Source organism: Callorhinus ursinus, unplaced genomic scaffold (genome assembly GCF_003265705.2).
Source record: "Callorhinus ursinus isolate GAN/ISIS: 27379988/994484 unplaced genomic scaffold, GSC_fseal_2.0 scaffold56, whole genome shotgun sequence".
NCBI classification, from domain to species: Eukaryota; Metazoa; Chordata; class Mammalia; order Carnivora; family Otariidae; genus Callorhinus; species Callorhinus ursinus.
In genome coordinates this window covers 3,590,897-3,597,605 of record NW_027397118.1, presented here as the reverse complement: position 1 = coordinate 3,597,605, position 6,709 = coordinate 3,590,897, and the positions used below count along the sequence as shown (strand labels likewise).

General features: G+C 37.7%; 1 pseudogene; it reads right to left on the bottom strand.

Annotated features, from left to right (window-relative positions):
• Positions 1-3,742: 3,742 nt before the first annotated feature.
• LOC112809039 (uncharacterized protein C14orf119 homolog) lies at positions 3,743-4,191 on the bottom strand (annotated as a pseudogene).
• Positions 4,192-6,709: the final 2,518 nt, after the last annotated feature.

Here is a 6,709-nt window from a genome sequence, read left to right as displayed (position 1 = left end):
CAGAGAGATAGTGTCTGAATAAAGATCTAGGATATGGAAGCCTGTATACAATCAAAGGGATCAGAATCATACTGCTGTAGCTTGTCTCCCAGGGACCTCCAAAGCCTCTAAACATGCACCTCCCACCTGACACGATTAGAGGAAGAAGAACATTTGCCTCCTCAAAGACATGTGCGCGTGCTTGCGTATACACACACACACAGAAAGACTCCCTCACTGGTGTGAGCCGGGTTTATATCAGATGATCTCACATCATATCTAGCTAAATAAATTGTAAAATATCCAAATTTAGGACCTTTCCAGTGAATCTAGTTCAAGTCATATATTTTGTTTTAGATGAATGTTTCAAATTGACTTTGGACTTTTCGAGTGGGATGAAGAAGAACGCATCACAAAAGCAGCTTTGGTGGGTAGACAGAATAAATTGTGTGCAGGTGAAAGAGTGATAGCAGAGAACAGGACTTGGAAATGGGAGGGAGACAGAGAGAGGAGGAGCTGATAATGCAATATTACAAGTCAAGGGAAAGTTGATGAAACAAATAGAGGTTAAATAATGTTATCTAGATTTAGAGAGGCAACCAATGAATGTATTAATATAAATTTCAAACACTGGGAGGAGGAAACAAAGGGGAGTGGTCGATACGGGTGAGCTTACTCCTCATTTTCCATAGCAAGAGTTAATAGATATTGACTGAGTGATAAATTAAGAAATGAAGTTAGGAAATAGTTATCAAAAGAACAACAACAACAACAACAAAAACCAAACCCAGAAGCATTAAATAGATTTTGCCTTTAGAATGGGAGGTGGTAAGGGTGCTTTCCTTGTGATTCTGCATTATTTCATTTGTTACAATGCATACACTATAATTTGAGTTAAAAAATTTTCAGTAGGTGCTTCTGGAAAGCTGTGCCGAGAGTAGGGAAGGATTGAGCAAGGCAATGCTGCTTTTCCTCAGAAGCAGCCAGACCATTTGTGTAAAATCATGAGTACGTGTAGTGTGACACATTCTTATTTCTACGTGCAATCGTAAAACAATTGAGAATTTGTACAGTAAACTGTGAATACCTCTAGAGCAACAGTGTCCAAAATACTTACTATGATAATAGACAGGATCTAGTTCTGCATTGTTTAATACAGTAGCCACTAACCACACATGACAGTTGAGCACTTGAAATATGGCACTGGGTTTTCATTCTCCTTCATTTTAATTAAATAAATGTAAATGTCAACATGTAGCTAGTGAATACCAGATTGGGTAGCACAACTAGAGAATCATATGGAGGTGTGAAAGACTTTTTTTTTATTACTTTCTATATTTCTGTATTATTTGAAATTCTTGCAATAGGAATATGATACTTTCATGATTTAAAAACCTCAAAACTTTTCAGTTTGAAACAAAAATGAAAAGCAAGCAAAAGGAAATAGCCATAAAGAGATGCACTGGCAAAAAAAAAAAAAAAGAAAGAAAAAAAGAATCCTACAAAATGGATTAAAATATTCTGAGAAAAACAGCTAAATAGATAGATGAATACATATTCTTTGGGACGACTTCCACCTCTGAACTTTCACATGAGCCTCCAGAGCAAATATCCTTGCATCATCTTCTTATTCGGTAAGCACTTAGGTTTCAATTCTCTCTGGTCGGCTAAGTTAATTATTACTCTTTGTTCTGCTTTCAATCTTTCAAAAATGGCTTGACATCTCTCCTCTGTGGATGCTCCGCTCCCATTCTTTGTCTCTGCTGGTAGAGATCTAGATCCAGATAGATAGATAGATATGTAGGTTTTATTCCTTTTCTCTCCTGTGAACGATTGTGTAAATACACATGCGTTCTATTTGCCGTATTTACTCTGACCCATGGGGAAGAAATCAACCAAGAATTAGCGGCAATATGATCTAGATCATCTAATCCCTGATCTGATCCTGTTCCATTCATCAAGCTGTTCCACCATCTGGAATCTAATTGTCTCTCAATTATCAGGCCAAACAATGACTCTGCCACTTTTTTAGCTGCAGAATTTCAATCAGTTACTTAAACTCAGTTTCTTCATCTATAAAATTGACATAATAATTGAACTGACCGCATTGGATTGCGGTGAGGATGAGAGATAGTGTAGAAAGTGCTCAGCACAGGCATGCCAAATAGAAAGTACTCCATAAATGGTAGCTGTTGTTTTAAATATAACAAAACTAAGAAATCCCTGCCCTGATTGTACAAGGCAAGGGATTTCTAGTCTTCTAGCTCTTAAGCTATTTATCCATCTCTTTTCTTTTGAGGCACATCAAGCCAATTAGAGGTACAATTACTTTTAAAGAAATGGCAGATAATACTAAGTAGATACATACTATGTTGGTAGGCAGTGTTTTTCAATGCAAAATGATTTACATAAGCAGGAAATGGCCCATTTCATGGTGCATCTCATCTCCTCATACAAAGAGTAGATACAAATGGGCTGGAAGAAATTGTGTCCATTATACATGGGGTGAGGCAATTAGAAGGGCCCCTTATTCTTGTCTAAGCTTGAAGGCCATTCCCAAAGTTTCTCCTTCTTCCTCCTCTTCTTCTTCTTTATTTTTTAGGAAATAGCTTTCTTCTTATTATAAAGGTAACAGACACATAGGAAAGAATTAAGAAAATTCAGAGTAGAAATAAATTCACTTATGATCCTACCATCTAAAACCACCTAAATATAATCTGTTAAAATTTTGATATATGAAAAACTGGAATGGATATGGACATATATGTCAATCTAAATCAGTTGAAGTCCAAATAAATGTATATAAAATATAATATGTATGCAAATATAATTAGACATGTAATTCTATCAATTATAATTCTAAGTTCTAAAAATAGAACATACAAAAAATAAAAACAAATAAAAATAGAACATAGACAATATAAAATTTTATAAAGACAAAAATAGGATCATATCGTTCATAATGATTTAAAACATCCTTTTATTTAACTATGTACTATGGATCTTCCAATGTCAGTAGGTTTATATATGTATCTTTTTTTTTTTTCCTGAAGATTCATTCTTTATTTTGATACAAAAAATAAACTTGCAACCTGCCTGTAAAGAGTGTCACTTGTTTTCATATTGTAGAGCAAACTTACAGAATAGGAATCTGTTACCAGCTCCAGGGGTATCACATATGCTTTAGAAAAAGTCATTGCTATTTGGATTCAAACCAACATCAGTGTGGAAGGAGTAACTAATTATCTCCTTCTCCTGATTTGTCCATAATTTTATGAAATCATCACTAGGAAGGCTAATAGTTGGGAGGTCACATAATTATGCCAGAGTCTGGTAAGGGTAGTGAAACCAGCCGTGTGAATCCAGTTAAACTATAAAAACATGACCTTTCATTGTCCTTCTCTCCTGTTTCTGGAGTTAGGAATAGCCCCACGGGCCAGCAATAGGCTTGAGTTATAATGTGTAGTTTCCTTCTGGTTATACTTGCAAAAGAAGCCATTGAATTCTTGAGGGTCTGACATCTAGAAAGGAGCAAGCTAGGAGGCAGACTGCTGATCTAGATTTACTTAGATGGAAAACATTTATTTGAGGAGGAGTCCAGTTGATAGTCTGTTAACATTGAAAAAAACAAACCTGTACTGTCAACAAGTTCAGTCAGCTGATCAGAATACCATCCCTAGACCTGTAAGGGACACATTGGAAGTTCTCACTGTAAAGTTGTGGCTCCATCAGCTATGATTATCTTCTTTGATTTTCATGCCCATTAATCTTTACCAGCTATAGCAGCCATGGCTTGGTAAAACCTTGCCATGAAGTCTGCGTCACTGACCTCCAGCTGCCTGACAAATTCATTATGGTCCTGCTCAGCCCAGCCTCGAGGCCACTGATCCCAAAGACATAGCTGGTGCTCAGAGATACAAGGTGGTCAGTCTGCTCCAGTCTGCTCCAGTCTGCTCCAGACACACTAAGCTGCTCCAGCCCTTCCAGCAGTGGTTGTAATTTCCTTGGCACTGCGTTAGCCACCAGATATTATAGGAAACCATCACGTTAGGGATCTGACCAACTGGTAAACCAGTGAAGAATACACTTCATCTCCTAGGAAGTGACGTAAGACATCGGGAGAGGGGAAGAGTTAGTAATACTGTCTGGTACTGAGGGTAAGGGAGAAGGGAAGGATTGTGGTATTGAAGATTAAGATGATTCCAGTGGCATCCTCCTCTTTCCTCTCACAGGGCACCCAGAGACCATCACAGAAGTGTTTGAACTCCAACTGTTGCTGTCGCTTCCATGTTTTCTGAAAACCCTCTATATATGTATTATTTTTAATTAATATAAAATTCTCATATTTACTGCATATATTTTTTATTAGTCTCCTCCTAATGGACATTTAGGTTGTTTCTTGTTGTTGTGGGTTTGTTCTGTCTGTTTTTAATGACCTTGTTTTACAAGGTCAATCTCTGAAACACTGTGACTCCCTTAACAAACTTTGTTGTGTGATGAATATCATCTTTGTGAAATCACTGGGTGAAAGATGAGCACATTTTTAAGGCTTTTGATATTTAATGCCAAAATCCTCACAAGGGCAGCGAGTTACCCTTCCCCCCACGAGGTCAATGAGAGCACCATTTCTCCATTCTCGGACCTACATTGAAAATGATCAGTCGTCTTACTTTGGCCCATCTGATGGGTGGAAAAAGAATATCTGCTGCTTCTCTCAATTTTGATTCATTTCAATTTGATTATTTTCATTATTGGGGGTGGTCATTACTATTTCTTCTTCTTTTGTGAAAGTCTTCTGCACTGTTCTCCATCTTGGGGAGGTGGAGCAAGGAATGCCCTGCACACCTCCACACCTACCTATTTCACTATTGCCTATCTTTTAAGGCTAGCCAAAGGAACTCCACATCCACGAAATCGTTTCCAGAACATCTCACTCATCTAAATTCTCAGAAGTCCTTTTGTAAAACTATCCTTGTGGCCTTACCATTTTGCCTTGTTCTATGGTTACTTATATCACCATCTTTCTTCCTCTCACTTTCTTTTCCTGTTCAGTCAACGCTGAAGAAGAGAACAGAACAGTCAGAAGAGTGCATGCCATTTAAATACATATTTATTGTGTATCTATTGGTAGCAAAGTAGATATATATAATTATAAACACCAACACTTATTGATCTATGTATAAGGCCTAGCTCTGTCATGTGCAGTAACAAAATAACACTGAATGTCAGCAGTTAAGCCCAACAAAGACATTTTTCTTACTCTTGGGGAATCTAACGTGGGACCAGTGGCCTTTCTTCGTCTTGTAACTATTCTGTCTGGAGCACACTGATTCCAAGGTTGCCTTGGCAGGGAAGGAGAAACATGGAGGAGGCACACAGGCAGTTAAATACCTAGGCTCAGAAATGACATGCACGCCTTCTATAACAGTCCATTGGCCAGAACTAGTGACTTGGTCCCCATCCAATTACAAAGAAGACTGGGAAACCAAGGGGAGCACAGGGATACTTAGTGAGCATTACCTGTCTCTGCCATAACAGGCTTCAGTGTTTCAGGAATTTCATAAGCATAAACTCGTGTGTACCTATAATCTAGGTAATTATAAGTACCTCAGTCTTCCCAGATGACAACAGGAAGTTTAGAGAAGTCAAGCAACTTACCTAGGATCACTCAGCCAGTAAGTGGTAGAGCTGGGATTTTAAACCCCATCACTGTGATTTTGAACTCTCCACTCTTAATTAGTAGCTTATTAAATTCCATTTCGTAAGCAGCATGAAGAGAAGCTTCAATTAGAACAAAATGTGTGGGGTCTTAGGCCCTCCTTAGGCCTTACCGTGGGTAAGAACAGAAATACTGTTCTTAGCTTCTCTGCCCATACTCTGTACCTACTCATAGATTGAGTGGCAAGGTCCAAACCAGACTGTGCATTTACAAAAATAAATCATGATTCTCATTCTATTAGGAAACTGTGTATTCATCTCCTGATAGCAACTAAAGTGAAAATGGCTGAGAGCAATAAAAATCCATTTTGCTATTTAGTACAGTTTGTCAGACTAGAGAAATGGGATTGAATTTCAAAGCCACAGGCAAGCTGGCTGCAATCTGTGGCTACACAGTTGATGGGTTTTTTTCTTCTTTATTTACAACTCTTTTGATAAGCCTTCAGCAAGTTACATAGGTTGTTCTAGTTGTATCTCGTTTGACTGGATTAGAATACTTGATGACAGTTTGGATAAGTTTGAGGCAGATGGTTCTTGACATTTTTCATGGCATCAGTTACAAACCATGCAAGAAACTCTTTCATCTTTTGTTTATCCTTCACTTAGAAGCCACTATAGTAGATCGTTAAACTTTCATTTTTCACAGTGCTGATTAAGGCATACTACAAGGCAGATGTTATTCTGTACCATTTTTAACAATTTACATTTAGCACCAAAGCTGGCTTCGTACTTGTTCCAGTGGGGATCAATTCACTTTTTTAAAACTTCAAGGTCAATCTCTGAAATACTGTGACTCCCTTAACAATCCAATGTTTCGTAAACTTCTCTTGGTTACAGAAGCCCTGCTACTCTTCCGTGTATGTGTGTTTGCTAGTCAACACACACATGATGATTCAATAGTTCTCTCCCTCGAGTAAGAGCATTATTCAAAAGGCAGTTCACTAAACAAAGAAAAGAGTCTTAAAAAAAAAAAATCAGAATATAACCTATCAGAATATCTTAATTTTTCTAA